General features: G+C 49.4%; 1 protein-coding gene across 1 annotated transcript in view; it reads right to left on the bottom strand.

Annotated features, from left to right (window-relative positions):
* trpc4b (transient receptor potential cation channel, subfamily C, member 4b) overlaps positions 1–9,998 on the bottom strand; it is a 174,486-nt gene extending 164,488 nt beyond the window's left edge. The window contains exon 1 of the mRNA XM_072477060.1: positions 9,326–9,998. The gene's annotated coding sequence lies outside the window, so the exon portion shown is untranslated. The remainder of the gene's footprint in view (positions 1–9,325) is intronic.
* Between the last annotated feature and the right edge of the window lie 8,837 nt (positions 9,999–18,835).

The raw sequence follows: 18,835 nt of genomic DNA on the forward strand, positions 1-18,835 counted from the left end.
ATCTTCTGCCATAATTATGCTTTCACTTAGCGATTTGCATTCTAAAATCCAGACCAGGTTTTCCAAATTACATTTTTAAGCAAAGCTTCCACTCCACTTCTAACAGTGACTCCAGTCCAGGATTTTATACCAACCCTTTAAGAATTCTTTGTCTTAACTGCTGTGCAAACTACTCACAATTGCTTTAACTCTCAATTTCCAGGCTGTATTAACATGACATCAAACATTTCATCCACCTCTGAAGTCTGCTGTCCCACTTTAAATCTAGTTACAGAAATTGTCTCTTTAACTCAGAGCAATTTGTTTACTCCTCCTTTAATTCTTCTGAACAATACCTTGATCTTTGTTCTCTTAACTAGAGTTGTCTTTCTATCCCAGTTCTGGAACTTTTACTTTAGGAAGCCTCACTCTTTGCAGCTCCTATCCTGTCTAGTCTTTCTTCTAGCAGAGTTGAGAGATGTTAGCTCCCCAAGATCCTGTCTCCAACTGCTCACAAATTCAGCAAAACCTAAAACTGAAAAGCTTCTCTACCTTACAAACCCAGTTGCTAAGCAACACTGCATACATTTTCTGGCCTATTCATTTACCCTCCATAGCCCTCTCGAAGCACAATAGAAACACAGTTGGAATTTAACCAACCCCCAAACATACAAACACCTTTGTCCAGCATAAGTCGAACTATAGGTATTACCCTTCCAGGCACAGAAACATTAAATTAAACCCACTTAAAACTATACCTTATTTCTAATGGTTATTAATACAAATCCCTTAAAACTACTTGTGTTTTCCGAACACAACGCCAAGTAAAATGGGATAAGCTAAAAGAAGAAAGTAAATGTATTAATATATTTTTGCCGGATTTCCGGTGGTGGCTATGAAGGAGTAAGTCGAACATTTGGTGGCTCCCGCTCTGGTCGGACTTTTGGACCTTTCCCCCGTTTTTCTACCGGACTTGAATTGTAAAACGGATGTTAGTGACAATTATTTACTGAATTCCCACTTCGGTGCATGGAGAGAAGGACTAGAAGTGTTCGTAAGGGCAGAAACAAAAAGGACTTGAATTGTAAAACGGATGTTAGTGGCAATTGTTTACTGAATTCCCACTTCGGTGCATGGAGAGAACGACTAGAAGTGTTCGTAAGGGCAGAAACAAAAAGATAGAGAAGGCTTGGGCTGTAGCTGCAACAGAAGACAGCATGGCAGAGGTTCGGACCTCTGGCTTGTCAACTCAGCAGTCTATGGAGCAGCTGGTGCAAGTCATTGGGGGCTGCTTTAGCAGTGGCTAAGACAGCTGGCTTGTAATGCAAAACAAGACCAGCAGCGCGGGTTCAATTCCCGTTCCATCCTCCCCAAACAGGAGCCGGAATGTGGCGACTAGGCGCTTCTCACAGTAACTGCATTGAAGCCTACTTGTGACAATAAGCGATTATTATTATTATTATTCAGGGAGGCTTTGCTACGCAGAAACAGGACTGCTTGGACCCGATAAAAGAGTCAATTGCGTGGTTGGAGCATGGATTCGACGTCCAGGATTGGGCGATCCAGGAGGTGGAGAAGGCGCTGGTAGAGCAGGAGGAACATCAGACTGCGGTGGAGATAGAGGTGGGGATGCTGAGGGACCAGTAGAAGAAGCTCCTGGAGAAGGTGGAGAACCTAGAGAATAGGTCCCGCCGGCAGATCCTAAGAATCGTTGGGCTTCCGGAGGGGTCCGAAGGAACGGGCGCTGGGGCATACATCGCAGACATGTTTGTGAAGCTGTTGGGGGTTAGGGAATTCTCCCGGCCCTTGGAGGTGGATAGGGCTCACAGAGCACTCACGAGGAAGTCGCAAATGGGAGACAACCCGAGGGCAATGGTGGTGAGATTCTACAGGTTCTCGGCTAAGGAGCGCATTCTACAGTGGGCCAAGCAGACACAGAGCTATAAATGGGACAATAGCATCCTGCGGGTTTACCAGGACCTGAGTGTAGAGGTGGCCAGGAGGAGAGGGCTTCAACCAGATCAGGTCGATCCTTTTTAAGAAAAAGGTGAAGTTTGGACTGTTATACCCAGCCCATCTCTGGGTCACGCATGAGGATCAGCACTTCTACTTCGAGTCGCCTGAGGACGCGTTGGACTTTGCGAAAAAGAAAGGGCTGGTAATAGATTGAGAACTTTTGAACTTGGCTGCAACGTTCATGTTTTTGCTTTTTCTTTTTGTTTCTCTGTTTTTGTAAAATGTTTCTCATGGAAGATGTTTGTGATGCCGTTTGCATTGAGTTGGAACCAGCGGTAGAGCTGAGTGAGTTAAGGTTTTCATTTGCACTGTTGGGGGATAGAAGTGTGCTTGTTTTGATCTTGGTGTTTTTCTGTTGGGCAATTGTGTGGGGATTGTTTGATGTTGGAATTTGTTTGTCTGAGTGGGGGGGGGGGGGGGGGGAGAGTGGGGAGGGAACAATAGGTGGGAGACTATCTGGCACCGGGGATGGTGGCCACCAAGCTATCCGGGCGAACTAGCTCTCGGAAGCACAGTGGGGGGGGGGGTGCATATGTTTGGTTTAGTAAAGGGGTTACAGGGTGTTGTTACTGGGGGGGGGGGGTGGCGGGGGTGAATGTTCTGCTGATGCGGGAGGGACTTGGGCTCAGGGAGAGAGAGGAGGTTGGGGGCGGGGCTGCCTGGGGATGGACCGGTGGAGACGCGGAGCACGGGCTGGAGGCGGGCCTAAAAAAGGGGATGGCGGATTGGCGGACGGAGGGGCAATGAGACCCCCAACTAGGCTGATCACCTGGAATGTTCTAGGGTTAAATGGGCTGGTCAAAAGGGCACGTGTGTTCGCGCATCTTAGGGGATTGAAGGCGGACGTGGTAATGTTGCAGGAGACGCACCTTAGAGTAACGGACCAGGTTAGACTGAGGAAAGGCTGGGTCAGTCCGGTCTTTCACTCGGGACTAGATTCAAAGACTAGAGGGGTCGCTATCCTGATCAATAAGCGGGTGGTGTTTGAGGCGGGTAGAATAGTCTCGGACATGGAAGGTCGGTACATTATGGTCAGTGGGAAGCTAGATGGGGTGCAGGTAGTATTAGTGAATGTATATGCGCCAAAGTGGGATGATGTGGAGTTTATAAAGTGGATGCTGGGAAAGATACCGGACCCGGACTCGCATAGGTTGGTCATGGGAGGGGACTTCAATACAGTTATGGACCCTGGCTTGGACCGGTCAAGCTCGAAAACGGGCAGACTGCCAGCAATGGCAAAGGAACTAAGAGGGTTCATGGAGCTGATTGGGGGGGGGGGGGGGGGGATCCATGGAGATTTGGACAGCCAAGGGTGAAGGAGTTCTCCTTCTACTCACACGTGCATAAAGTGTACTCCTGGATTGATTTCTTTATTTTGAGCAGGGCCTTGCTGGGGTACTCGGCGATTACAATCTCAGACCATGCTCCGCACTGGGTTGACCTGCAGGTTAGTAAAGACAGAAATCAGCGTCCACACTGGAGGTTGGATGTGGGACTTTTGGTGAATGAAGGGGTTTGCAAGCGGCTGAGGAAATATATTCAGAGCTACCTAAAGGTCAATGACACAGGGGAAATTTCAGCAGCGATGGTCTGAGAAGCTCTGAAGGCAATGGTCAGGGGGGAGCTGATCTCGATCCGGGCGCATAGGGAGGTGGACAGGGCAGAGACGGACCACTGGAAAAGGGGATACTACAGATAGGAGGTATGCGGAGACCCCAGAGGCAGAGCTTTTAAGGGAATGGCGGAGGTTACAGGCGGAGTTTAGCTTGCTGACCACAGGGAGGGCGGTGGAGCAGCTGAGAAAGGCGAGGCGGGCGATCTATGGACATGGAGAGAAGGCCAGCAGAATACGTGCACAGCAGCTTAGGAAGAGGGAGGCAGCTAGGGAGATAGGGAAAATAAAGGACGGAGATGGGAACCTGATTGGTGATTCAGTAGGGGTGAATAAGACGTTTAGGGATTTCTACAGCAGGCTGTACAGGTCGGAACCCCCTACGGGATCGGAGGGGATGAGGCACTTCTTGGAGGGGCTGAATTTCCCAAAGGTGGACGGGGAGCGGGTAGAAGGGCTGGGGGCCCCAATCGGGCTGGAAAAGATAGTGGAGGGCTTGAAGGCCCTGCAGGCGGGTAAGGCCCCGGGTCCGGACGGGTACCCAGCGGAGTTTTATAAAACGTTTTCGGGGATATTGGGGCCGGTGTTGTTGAGGATGTTCAATGAGGCAAGGGAAAGAGGGGTGCTGCCCCCGACGATGTTACAGGCAACAATTTTGCTGATTCTTAAGGGGGACAAGAACCCAGAGCAGAGTGGGTTACACAGGCCGATCTCCTTGTTGAATGCAGATGCCAAGTTGCTGGCCAAACTCTTGTCCTCCAGGATCGAGGATTGTGTTCCAGGCGTTATTGGGGAGGACCAGACGGGGTTTGTTTAGGGCAGGCAGTTGGTGGCCAATGTAAGAAGGCTGTTAAATGTGATCATGGTGCCCCTGGAAGGTAGGGAGGCGGAGGTAGTGATCGCAAAGAATGCAGAATAGGCTTTTGATCGGGTAGAATGGGATTATCTGTGCGAGATACTGGGACGGTTCAGATCCGGGCGGGACTTTATTGACTGGGTCAGGTTACTGTATCAGGCTCCTGTGGCAAGTGTATGGACGAATAGGACAACATCGGACTATTTCAGACTGCACCGGGAGACGAGACAGGGATGCCCCCTCTCCCCACTGTTGTTTGCGCTGGCTATAGAGCCGTTGGCAACTGCACTGAGAGCCTCGAGGGGCTGGAGAGGACTGGTCTGTGTGTGTGTGTGTGTGTGTGGGGGGGGGGGGCACAAGGTTTCGCTCTATGTGGATGACCTGCTTCTGTACGTTTCGGACCCAATAGAGGGGATGGAGGAAATGAGGATTCTAGGGGAATTTGGCAGGTTTTTGGGATATAAGCTTAATGAGGAAAAGAGTGAGATGTTTGTGGTCCAGGCGAAGGGACAGGAGAGGCGACTGGGAGAGCCGCCGTTTAGGTTAGCAGAGGGAAGCTTTAGGTACCTAGGCATCCAAGTGGCGCGGGAATGGGACCGGCTGCATACATTGATTCTGGCCCGGCTGGAGGACCAAATGAAGGACGATTTTCGGACATGGGACGCACTTCCGTTGTCTCTGGCTGGGTGGGTGCAAACGGTGATTATGACGGTCCTTCCGAGATTTCTATTTGTATTTCAGTGTTTCCCCATCTTTATTCCGCGGTCCTTTTTTAAGCGGGTCAACAGAGTGATCACGGGCTTCGTCTGGGCAGGCAAGACCCTGCAAGTAAGGAAGGGAATGCTTGAGCGGAGTCGGGGAGAGGGCGGGCTGGTGCTGCCAAATTTTAGCAACTATTACCGGGCGGCTAATATAGCCATGATCAGGAAGTGGGTGGTGGGGGAGGGGTCGGCAAGGGTGCGTATGGAGGCGGCTTCATGTAAGGACACCAGTCTGTCCCCCAGGGTAGATAATCATAATTTAGATTAGAGTAGGGGGTCAATAACAGTGGGACCTGTACGAAAGGTAAATGGCTTTTGCACTGTGTTTATGATTTCATGTATATTACATAGAACGATACAGCGCAGTACAGGCTACTTTGTTGTTGTTACTATACCAAAAATACCTAAATATTTTTGCCAAGTGGTCAAAAATACCTCAATATTTTTGCCAAGTGGTCACATTGCATATGCTCCGATTTCATAATCCAAATTCAGTTCAGTGTCAACATTGGGTACAGCTACCAAGTTCACACCGCGGATTTTGAGTAAGGCTAAATACCTTAGAAGTATTTGTGAAGATACTGAAAGGCACCAAGACAATTTATTGACCACGTTAAATATTATTGTGAAATATGTACTGATGGACATTTTTATCCTTTAAAATATTTTTGACATGTTAAGAAATTTCAGTTTTCAGAAAAGAAGTGATTGAAAATATCAGAAAGCATTTTGAATGATTTATGGAAAACCAGTGGCCAGACTCCACTATCCAAAGAGGACATTTTTATTTAAAAAAAATATTTTTATTCTCTTCCTTTTTCACATTTTCGTCCAAATTTAAACCCAACAATCAACAATAGCAAATACAATGTCAAACCCCTGGTCAACAATCCCCTAAGGAGGCATACAATATACGGAGATGGTGGGCAGTGTCACTGGACTAATAATAGAGACCCTTGATCTGGGCACATAGGTTCAAAACTCACCACAGCAGCTAATGTCATGAGCATTCAATTAATAAATCTGGAATATAAGGCTGGTCATTAGGAATGGTGACTGTCAAAACTATCACTGAGTGTCATTAAAAACCCATCTGGTTCATTAATGGTATTTCGGGATGGAAATCTGCATCCTTACCCGGTCTGGCCTACATGTGACATCAGACCCACCCTTAACTGGGCAAGGGCAATTAGGAATTTGCCATTTGATGTGTACATCCCAAGGAATAATTAATACAGTAGTGGGTGTTGTCCATCATTCGGTACTAATAATACTGTAGTTATGATATTGCTACTTAGGGTCATAACTAGCACCGCAGATATTCAAAATGAATTATCAATTAAATTCATGCTTCATGTACCAAATTCAAACATTCCCAACGATAAATTAAATAAAAGGAATAATAAATGGAGCAGGGGGGCCATGTGCTGAGCATAAATGATACCTAGATATTTACAGACTCTGTCGCAATTAATCATGAATCTTTGGAGTTTGCACACGAGGAGACGAGGAAGCTGTTGCACATGTTTTAGTGGAAGCACAGGCAGAAAGAAACCTGAGTTATTAGACCCATCACTCGGTCCATGCCCGAATTCCTAATGGATTCTCCCAAACAGGCGTAAAATTCAGCGCTAAATCCACCCATTTCGTGCAATTATTGGGGAGCCAATACAATTGTGGAAACTGCTTTTTAAAAGTCTCTGTGCTGCAGCAGCAGACGGAACGCTAGAAATGACAAGGGGTGGCATCTGCAAACGAATGTTTAACCCCTTTAGGAGGAATTCAAATGCTGTTGCGTGCATTCGAAAAGATAACTCTTGAGCACTACTTTAAAAAATAAGTTATAATCAGTGTGCCCGTCCCTCGAAAAATCTATTATTATTTTGCAGCAGAGATGTTGACCCTATCGCATTCATTGCTGAAAAAAAAAACCCAACCCGATTCCCGTTAAGACAGCGCCAGGGAATTTTGAGACTGGAGGTTCCAAAATGGAATTCCCCCTGGATAAGCTCTCTGCTAATTAAAAATACTTCGAAATTCAGGTAAAACGTGCCACAAACACTTCAGACTCATATCTGATACCCCTCAATGTCCGATGCCTGGTTGCTTATCTTAAGCAACGTGTTAGCTGTTCGTGTATCAGTGTTTGCCAGAGAGAAAATGATCCAAATGAGCGGTGCATTTCGTCTTCCTTCCCTCCCTATCCCACCCCACCCACCAGCTCTTGGAGACGTGACCCAATTTATTGCATAGTGCACTTTGAGAGAGCAGAAAAAAATGAACGCACTGCCATACTTTCTTTGCGGGAGGACGACCCTTCTTCACAGTTGCTGGGCAAACATCTATGTTCTGAACAGATAATGGATTTCTTGGTTTGAGTGGGTTATGGCATGGGACCGCGTCGTAGCTCTGCACAGTGTTTCGCTTGCAGACCCCATTCCGCAGACATTGTTTAAGGAACGAGATATACAACTAAGAATTAACAAGGAGCTGGCTCCTAACAAAGTTGACTCGGGCGCAGCTTCGCCAAATCTCTCTGCATTCCTCGCTCACTCTTAACAAGAGATTGACGCAGTCGCATCGCATCCCCCCCCCCCCCCCCCCATAAGTTTTCGTTTATCGATTAAATAGTGCTATTCCCTGATCTTAAACAAAACATGTTTATCCTGAGAGTAGATAATCATAATAGAACGAAATAGTCTACAGCTCAATGAAGCCCTGCTCGACTGTAGCTTTCGAAAATGGTTCAAAGTCCAAAGATCATAAAAGCAAATTACTGTGGATGCTGGATCTGGAACAAAAACAGAAAATACTGGGCAATCTCAACAGGTTTGACAGCATTGATGGAGAGAGAAGGGAGCGAATGGTATGAGTCTGGATGACTGCTATGCCAAAGATAGAATCATAGAAAAGTTACAGCCCAGAAGGGGGCCATTCAGTCCATCTTGTCCATGCCACCCCGAGGACACCCAGATGCCCTCTCTAATCCCAATGTGCAGGTTAGGTGGGTTACAGGAGGGCCCCCGAGTGGGCCTAGGTTAGGGTGCTCTTTCGGAGGGTCGGTGCAAATTCGATGGGCTGAATGGCCTCCTTCTGCACTGTAGGGATTCTATGATTCCTATGAGTCCCTATGGGGCGGCACGGTGGCACAGTGGTTAGCACTGATGCCTCACAGCTCCAGGGATCTGGGTTCAATTCCGGCCTCGGGTGACTTTGTGGAGTTTGCAAGTTTGCACTTCCTCCCCGTGTCTGCGTGGGTTTCCTCCGGGTTCTCCGGTTTCCTCCCACAGTCCAAAGATGTACAGGTTAGGTGGGTTGGCCATAGTAAATTGCCCCTTAGTGTTCAAAAAGGTTAGGAGGGGTTACTGAGATGGGATTGCAGTGCAAACTCAATGGGACGAATGGCCTCCTTCTGCACTGTAAATTCTATGATTCTACGATAAATGCACAACGGTTTGAAAATAGCCATTCGATTTTTTTTTTTTGACGGGTTAAGTTAGAAACAAGGCACACATTCTCAATGTATTCGATTAAGACATAACTGAGCGGAATCCCCAAATTATAAATCGTTATCATAGAGACGGGGATGGGGGAGGGAGGCGGTTAAGAAATGTTGAGAACGGGGATGTTGAAATGTCCACCAGTGGCGCCCTTCACCAGGAATAAAGCTGTACAACAGCCACTGACGCACCACTGATTTAATAGTTTAAAACCCGTGTACGAAATGTCGACAGAAAAAAAGTCAACAAGGGACGCTTGACATTCCGGTAAACTGTTCCTTCGACTGAATAAGCGTCAACGGGGAGATGTGAGAAAGTGAAAGGCCAGTATTCAGGGCTGAACTAGTTGGACGAAGGGAGGCATTTCAGAATTCAACACAACCATCAAGATGCAATGGAAATAATTCCCACCACCACCATTCCACACAACTCTTTGCCCGTGTCTGCGGACACCGTGGACTAAGATAATATCAATTCGTGGAACGAAGGCGACAAAATTCAACATTTCCCCCCTCGCCTCAATAAAAAATAACCAGTTGCTCCCCGTCCCCTTCCGTGACTTTGCAGAGAACACAGAGACAACCTGAGAGAAACCACTTACTTGGTATTCTAAAGCCGCATCTTGTTATCTTTGTCCACCGGAATTTTTTTTTTCTCTCTCTCACTTATTCACATCCTGATAATAGAATATCTGCTCAGGAAGCGTACAGCACACTTCACTTCAGAGACCGGGCTCTCATTTTTTTGGGTGCCTTGGAGCATTTTTCCACCACCCCCCTCTTTTCCCCCTCCCACCAAGTAACTCCTTATTGTTGACATAAATGGGGAGCCCTGGCTTCAGATCCCCAAACAGTCCCCCAGAGGCGACGCGACCACATTTCCATCGGTGTCGGACGGTCCGTCCAGTTTGTGAACATTGACAGCGTTTCTGTAATTCCAAACGCAATGATGCGATGCACAAAGTGAGAATTTCTTCACCTGCACTTTAGCCAAAGGGGGAGGGAGGGGGTGAGGAGGGGTGGTGGTGTTCGGGGTGGGGGGAGAGACACACAGGGGGAGATTGAAGGGAGAAAGAAACCCTACAACGCAGGCGTTAAATACCCTCTTCAAAGCCCCCAGCTGCCTCCCACCGTTCATTCGGCGCCGGGCTGTGTGTTATTAGGGTTGTGAGGTGAATCCCAGCAGTTGCCTCCCCCTTCTCCTCGTTGCCTGCCGACCCGCTGACGGCTGCCTCCCTCCTTCCCGCCTTTCCAGCAGCTCCCTCCAGCGCCGCCACTGCGCACGTGTGGCGCACACCGCCGGCGGGACCGGGGAACTCACACCGCCGCCGGGACCGGGGGACGCCCTTCCTCCCACCAACCCGTCCCTCTGCTGCTGAACGAAGCCTGCTCCCGGGCACGAAATGTCCCACCTCGTTTGGCATTGAAAAAAAGGGCGTTAGATATAACATTTTATTTTAAAAAAGAGAGGGACTGCACTCCACTCAAAAGGAGGAAGAGGGATATTGACCCAATAAAAAAGAAAGACCACTCCTACTCATCTCGGTGACGGCAAACTTTTAGAGGGGCAATATTCAATGGTGCTTGGAAAACGTGGGGGGGGGGGGGGGGGGAGTAGGTCAATGTTAGCACATCTGTGAAAGGTGAACTGTTTGACTTTTTTTTTACTGAAGTTATGGAGAGACCTCGGTTCTGAAGAATAGTCATAATATGGATGGACAGCCTTCTCTGAGGCAATGTCCAAGGTTGTGAGGGTGAAGCCATGCCCAAATTTGGCAATCTTCGGGGTATCAGAGCAGCCAGAGCTACACATGGGAAAGAGGGCTGACGCCTTAGCTTTCGCTTCCCTAATCGCACGCCGGAGAATCCTGTTTGGCTGACGATCAGCAGCACCACCCACAGCTGCAGACTGGCTCACAGGCCTATCCAAATTTCTCCACCTGAAGAAGGTCAAATACGCCATCCGAGGGTCGGAGGAAGGCTTCCTTACAGAATGGGGGCAATTCGTCGGCCTGTTCCAAAATCTGTTCGAGGCCAGTAAGAGCCAGTGGAGAGGGAAACTGGAAAGTTTTTTAAAAAGACAAGAACATCAGGGTGCACAACCCAGGGGGGAGGAGGTTGAAAGAAAAGACACAGCCTGAGAGGGACAAAAGAAACGAGGGGGGAGGGCAACCCCCATCCACGAGATGGATACAGCCTAAACCGACGGGAGAGAAAAGAAAGGGGGGTAAAGGAGAGAAACGAGGAGAAGGGGGAACCCCCCCCCCTCCAGGTCAAGCAGGGAGGGTATCAGGGGAGGGGGGTGTTAGAAAGAGGGGGCTAGGGGGGAGAGGTAAGGTAGACTGTACACCGAGTCAGACGGTAAATGGAGAAATTTAAGAAAAAGCCTTTTGTACTGTACAATAAATGAAAACGAACAAAAATGAATATAATATTGAAAATATCAACAAAAAGATTTTTAAAATAATAATACGGACTCCAAATGCCAGTTCTGTTTATCTCTCCACAGATGCTGCCATACCCGCTGAGTTTATCCAGCATTTTCTGTTTTTATTACAGAGAGGCAAGAGCAGGGTAGAGTGGCTGATGTGGTGTATGCAAACTTGCAGAAGGTGTTGAACAAAGTACCAAACAATAGAATTGTTAACAAAATAAAGCCGGTTGGATTAAAGGAACAGGGGGCAGCATGAATCCGACATTCCTAAGGAATGGAGAGTAAAGTTATTTTTCAGTCTTGAGGGAGGTATATAGTGGTCTTCAGTAGGGATCAGCATCAGAACCACTATTGCCTTTGATACATATTAATGACTTGGACTTGACTGAAAGAATGGTCGAAACAGGTTCGATAGTAACATTTGGAAGGGAATTAGACAAATCTTTGAAGGAAAACAGGTTACAGGGCTCTTTGAGAGGAGCAGGATAATGAATCTAATTGGACAGTGCTAACACAGAGCCAGCCCAGGCACAATGGCCTCTTTCTGTGGTGTACGATACAATGAATTGTACTGTGAAGAGAAGAGTAGATATCCACTGTGCTGAACATCATACTGAATAAGACGACTCACTGTGGCTTGGTGTGGGGCTCTCCATCATGACTTTTACGAGGGGTGGGGTGAACTTTACCAGACTTTATGGACATGAAATGAGATGGGTTGTCACCGGGGTAAGGCTGATTATTCTTTGTCTAAAGAAGGTAAGAGATTTATAATGGTTCCATGCATTATTCTAACTGAACCATCTAAAATTAATCCCTAGAGGATTCATCATGAGGATTATACAATAGGTCTGGTCTTTGTAACACTGTTCTCCACACAGTGGTTGTCTCTGCTTTTCACAATTGGTAACCTTATTAGAACAAAGAACAAAGAAAAGTACAGCACAGGAACAGGCCCTTCGGCCCTCCAAGCCTGTGCCGACCATGCTGCCGTCTATACTAAAATCTTCTGCACTTCAGGGGTCCATATCCCTCTATTCCCATCCTATTCATGTATTTGCCAAGATGCCCCTTAAACATCACTATCATCCCTGCTTCCACCACCTCCTCCAGCAGCGAGTTCCAGGCACCCACTACCCTCTGTGTAAAAAACTTGCTTTGTACATCTCCTCTAAACCTTGCCCCTCGCACCTTAAACCTATGCCCCCTAGTAATTGACCACTCTACCCTGGGAAAAAGCCTCTGACTATCCACTCTGTCTATGCCCTCATAATTTTGTAGACCTCTATCAGGTTGCCCCTCACCCTCCGTCTTTCCAGTGAGAACAAACTGAGTTTATTCACCCGCTCCTCGTAGCTAATGCCCTCCATACCAGGCAACATCCTGGTAAATCTCTTCTGCACCCTCGCTAAAGCTTCCACATCCTTCTGGTACTGTGGCAACCAGAATTGAACGCTATACTCCCAAGTGTGGCCTAACTAAGGTTCTATACAGCTGCAACATGACTTGCCAATTCTTATACTCAATGCCCTGGCCAATGAAGGCAAGCATGCCGTATGCCTTCTTGACTACCTTCTCCACCTGCCATCTCTCCGCCCAAGTCTCCAAACGATCTAAATCCTGCTGTATCCTCTGACAGTCCTCATCGCTATTCACAATTCCACCAACCTTTGTGTCTTCTGCAAACTTACTAATCAGACCAGTTACATTTTCCTCCAAATCATTTATATATACTACGAACAGCAAAGGTTCCAGCAGTGATCCCTGTGGAACACCACTAGTCACAGCCCTCCAGTCAGAAAAGCACCCTTCCATTGCTACTCTCTGCCTTCTATGACCTAGCCAGTTCTGCATCCATCTCGCCAGCTCACCCCTGATCCCTTGTAACTTCACCTTTTGGTAAAGTCCTATTAATATCACTGTCAGTAATATGGCAGCCAAAACTATTTTAAAAATGAGAACACTGATGCACGATCAATAACTACTAAAACGAGGTTGTAGTACAACTGAAGGCTTTAATAAGCTAGAAGTATTCCCCAGCAGCTCAGGTACAGAATGAGGGCTGCTGGGACGGCACGGGTTCTTATACCCCGCCTATCGGGGCGGAGCTACCATACTCTACAGCCAATGGTAAAACCCCTAGGTTTAACCAATGGCACTTCAGCCTCTCAGGTACCATAATACCTGATAATACCACATTCACCCCCTGTTAAAAAAGAGTCCGGCGGGGGTGGTGGTCAGCAACTACAAAATGTAACAACATGGTATAATCAGTTATGGAGGTACCGTGATACCTCCTTACAGTGTTTAGTAATTATTTACAAACATGTCAGACATGTACATTCAGTGTTTAATATTTACAGATCAGTTAAAATGTTGCAATCAGTCGGTCGGGTGCCCTGGTCGTCCTCTGTGATCGTCTGAGCCTCGGTGGTGACTCCGGTGGGGGCTCGGGGGTCTGCGACTCCTGGAGCATGGCTTCGGCCTCCATGGCAGCTTTGTCACGCCTAGACGGCGCTGGTGGGAAAAATGGCTGACCCGGGAAGGGGGCGCCTGTAGGGTGTGTCGGTGGGTGGGGGGGGGGTGTAGGCAGGGGCGGCGGGAGGACTGATCCTCCTGTAAGACGTTGCGGTGGAGGGGGGTGGGACTGGTGGCTGGGATGTACGTGGGGTTCCGGCGGGCGGCAGGTCCCGTAGGGAGACCGTATCTTGTCGGCCGTCAGGGAACGTCACATAGGCGTATTGGGGGTTAGAGTGTAGCAGATGGACTCTCTCTACCAACGGGTCCGACTTGTGCGCCCGCACGTGTTTTTGGAGCAGGATGGGTCCGGGTGTTGCCAGCCAAGTCGGGAGCGAGGTCACGGAGGAGGACTTCCTGGGAAAGACAAGGAGACGTTCGTGAGGTGTCTGATTGGTGGTCGTACAGAGCAGTGACTGGATGGAGTGAAGGGCCTCCTGGAGGACTTCTTGCCAGCGGGAGACTGGGAGGTTCCTGGACCATAGGGCCAGTAGGACCGTCTTCCAGACCGCTCCGTTCTCTCTCTCTACCTGTCCGTTTCCCCAGGGGTTGTAACTGGTCGTCCTGCTCGAGGCGATGCCCTTGCTGAGCAGGAATTGACGCAGTTCATCGCTCATAAAGGAGGACCCGCTATCACTGTGTATGTAAGCGGGGAAACCGAACAGGGCAAAGATACTATGGAGGGCCTTGATGACGGTGGTTGCGGTCATGTCGGGGCAGGGGATGGCGAATGGGAACCGGGAGTACTCATCAATCACATTCAGGAAATACATGTTGTGGTCGGTGGAGGGGAGGGAGCCTTTGAAGTCCATGCTGAGGCGTTCAAAAGGACGGGAAGCCTTAATCAGGTGCGCCCTCTCTGGCCGGTAGAAGAGCGGTTTGCACTCCGCGCAGATTTGGCAGTCCCTGGTGGCTGTCCTGACCTCCTCGATGGAGTAGGGCAGGTTGCAGCTCTTAACGAAATGGAAAAAGCGAGTGACCCCCGGGTGGCAGAGGTCCTCGTGGAGGGCTCGGAGGCGGTCCACTTGTGAGGTGGCACATATGCCGCGGGACAGGGCGTCAGGAGGCTCGTTTAGCTTCCCGGGACTACAAGATCTCGTAGTTGTAGGTTGAGAGTTCAATCCTCCACCACAAGATCTTGTCGTTTTGTATCTTGCCCCGCTGTGGATTATCGAACATGAAAGCAACCGACCGTTGGTCAGTGAGCAGACTGAATCTCCTGCCGGCCAGGTAATGCCTCCAATGTCGCACAGCTTCTACTATAGCCTGGGCCTCCTTCTCGACTGAGGAGTGGCGAATTTCGGAAGCGTGGAGGGTATGGGAGAAGAAGGCCACGGGTCTGCCTGCTTGGTTGAGGCTGGCTGCCAGAGCTACATCAGACGCATCGCTCTCGACCTGGAAGGGGAGGGACTCGTCGATGGCGTGCATCGTGGCCTTTGCAATGTCTGCTTTGATGCGGCTGAAGGCCTGGCGGGCCTCTATCGGCAGGGGGAAAGTTGTGGATTGGATCAGGGGACGGGCTTTGTCTGCATAGTTGGGGACCCACTGGGCGTAGTAACTGAAAAACCCTAGGCAGTGCTTCAGGGCCTTGGACAGTGAGGGAGAGGGAACTCCATAAGGGGGGGCATGCGTTCGGGGTCAGGGCCTATAACTCCATTTCGCACAACGTAGCCGAGGATGGCGAGGCGGTCAGTGCTAAACACGCATTTATCCTTATTGTATGTTAGGTTAAGGATTTTAGCGGTCTGGAGAAATTTTCGGAGGTTGGTGTCGTGGTCCTGCTGGTCGTGGCCGCAGATGGTGACATTATCGAAATACGGGAATGTTGCCCGTAAACCGTACCAGTCAACCATTCGGTCCATCTCGCGCTGGAAAACCGAGACCCCATTAGTGACACTGACGGGAACCCTTAAGAAGTGATATAGCCACCCGTCTGCCTCGAAAGCAGTGTATTTGCGGTCACTAGTGCGGATGGGGAGCTGGTGGTAGGCGGACTTGAGATCCACCGTGGCGAAGACCTTATAATGCGCAATCCTGTTTACAAGGTCGTATATGCGGGGGAGAGGGTACGCGTCCAGCTGCGTAAACCTGTTGATGGTCTGACTGTAGTCGATGACCATCCTATGCTTCTCCCTGGTCTTTACCACCACTACTTGAGCTCTCCAGGGGCTGTTACTGGCTTCAATGACCCCTTCCCTCCGCAGCCTTTGGACCTCTGACCTAATAAAGATTCGGTCCTGGGCACTGTACCGTCTGCTCCTGGTGGCGACGGGTTTGCAATCCAGGGTGAGGTTCACAAACAGGGAAGGCGGGTCGACCTTAAGGGTCGCGAGGCCGTAGACAGTAAGGGGGAGTATAGGGCCGCCGAATTGGAAGGTCAGACTTTGCAGGTTACACTGAAAGTCTAAACCCAGGAGTGTAGCTGCGCAGAGGTGGAGAAGTACATAAAGGTGGACATTTTTGAATTCTCTTCCCTGGACTGTGAGATTTGCTGGACAGAACCCCTTTATCTCCACTGAGTGGGAACCGGAGTGAGATTCTTTGATTAACAAGGTGGATAAGGAGGGAACAGCGCATTACCATATCGGGGTGTATAAAGCTGTCCGTGCTCCCAGAGTCGATCAGGCAGGACGTCTCGTGGCCGTTGATGAAGACAGTCGTCGTTGCTGTTGAGAGAGTTTGAGGTTGAGTTTGGTCCAGAGTCACCGAGGCCTGACGCAGTAGTTTTGGATTTTTTTCAGTCAGTGCGTGGTTGGCCGAGCTGGGGTCCTGGGGCCCCATCCAAGATGGCATCTCCCATTGGTCGCACATGGTGGCCGGTGGTGCACAAAATGGCGGCCCCCACCTTCCAGCGTGGTGTCCGAGGGACAAGTTGGCGGCGCCCGGGGTCCGCACGTGGCCCTTGGATATGGGGATGGCGGCGACCGCTGGCCGCACGGGGCCCATGGAGAAGTTCGCTGTGGCGGTCCGGAGTCGCCGCTGGGGACCGCGGCCACCGCTCGTGCCTGGCAGACCCCCACGAAATGGCCCTTTTTGCCACATCCCTTGCAGATGGATGTGCGGGCCGGACAGCGCTGGCGGGGGTGCTTTTCCTGCCCACAAAAGAAACAGAGGGGCCTATCGGGGTTGGCAGGCCGCCTTACAGCACAGGCCTGCGGGGAAACGGGGAAGGTCTCTGGGTCGGCCGCTGCGGGATTCCACGCTGCCCAGGGGGCCGCCGCGCGGTCGGGCATGTAGGCTCGTGCGTTCCTGGAGGCCACGTTCATGGACCCTGCAAGGGCCCGTGCCTCCCCAAGTCCCAGGGTGTCTTTTTCTAAAGGAAGCTGGCAGATTAGTGAAGAACTCATACCTGCTATAAATGCGTCCCGGACTAGGAGTTCCATGTGCTCGCTCGCCGAAACTTGCAGGCAGCCACAGCTTCTGCCCAGCACCAGTAGCGCGCGGTAGAATTCCTCCAACGATTCGCCGGGGGTTGGTCGTCTTGTTGCAAGCAGGTGACGAGCGTAGACCTGGTTTACTGGGCGAATATAGTGTTCTTTTAAAAGCTCGATTGCTGCATCAAAGTCTTCCGCCTCCTCGATGAGGGTGTAGATCTCTGGGCTTGCCCTTGAGTGCAGGACATGCAGTTTCTGCTCCCCCGAGGGTGTGCCTCCAGCCGTCTCCAGGTAGCCTTTGAAACACGCCAGCCAGTGCTTAAAGATCGCCGCTGAGTTCGTCGCGTGGGGACTGAGTTGCAGACACTCCGGCTTGATTCGGAGGTCCATCCTTTCTATTTAAATCTAGCTTATTAAATTGATGCACGATCAATAACTACTAAAACGAGGTTGTAGCACAACTGAAGGCTTTAATAAGCTAGAAGTATTCTCCAGCAGCTCAGGTGCAGAATGAGGGCTGCTGGGACGGCACGGGTTCTTAAACCCCGCCTTTCGGGGCGGAACTACCATACTCTACAGCCAATGGTAAAACCCCTAGGTTTAACCAACAGCACTTCAGCCTCTCTGGTATCGTAATACTTGATAATACCACAAACACTATTAACAAAAAGTAATCTGGTTAAGAAATTGGCTTCGTGGCAGGAGATAGGGAGACAGTGAGGAGGAATAATGGGCAATCATGTTAATTGTCAGTGTGCGACTTGGTGTCCCACAAGAATCTGTGTTGGGGATTCAACTGTTCACAGCATGTATTAATGGTCTAGATGATGTGATTGATATGCACAGGTCTGCCCATGACACAGAGATAACTGGCATTATAAGCAGTGTAGATTAAAATATAACATTACAAAGAGATATTAAGAAATTAGAGATGTTAGAGATAAAGTAAATTGGTGAAACTATGGCAAACAGGCATGACGTGCTGAATAACCTCCTTGTGGGCTGTTACTGTTCTATGATCTGATGATTCTAAAAGGATTTCAATATGTGGGCAAATGTGAGGTCATGCACTTTCAACCAAAAGGACAGAACAAGGGATTATATAAATTGTGTACTCATTTTTTTTTTTAACCCAGCATCTATAGTGTCAGTGAAGCCCCTCTATTTCATAGAATCCCTGCAGTACAGAAGGAGGCCATTCGGCCCATCGAGTCTGCACCAACTCTTCAAAAGAGCACCCTACCTAGACCCAATCCCCAACCCTATTACTGCAACCCCACCCTAAGGGGCAATTTAGCATGGCCAATCCAACTAAGCTACACACATCTTTTGACTGTGGGAGGAAACCGGAGTACCCGGAGGAAACCCACGCAGACAAGGGGAGAATGTGCAAACTCCAGACAGTAAGTCACCCGAGGTCAGAACCGAACCTGGGTCCTTGGTGCTGTGAGGCAGCAGTGCTAACCATTGTGCTTCCGTGTCACCGTTTCCTCAGGATTGAATGCTTGCACGGCTAATTTCTAAGGACAGAGGAGTTTCTTTCAAGGTATGGGTGCTGGGTTAAAAAAGAACCTCACCATTTTTCAAAGACTGAGAACTTCTGAAATGACTGGCACTGTCGCAAAGTGGGGTTTGGGTCTGTCAGGCCCTGCCTCAAATTTATTTAGGTGGTGATTATTAGATTTGAGTATCAGACACAGTGCAGCTGCTCGGTGACATCACCTGATCACTGCTGTAGAGAGCCGCACTGAATGCAGTCTGTCACTGGCTGTTCTTTCAGTATTTGG

Source organism: Scyliorhinus torazame, chromosome 15, assembly GCF_047496885.1.
Source record: "Scyliorhinus torazame isolate Kashiwa2021f chromosome 15, sScyTor2.1, whole genome shotgun sequence".
Lineage (NCBI taxonomy): Eukaryota > Metazoa > Chordata > Chondrichthyes > Carcharhiniformes > Scyliorhinidae > Scyliorhinus > Scyliorhinus torazame.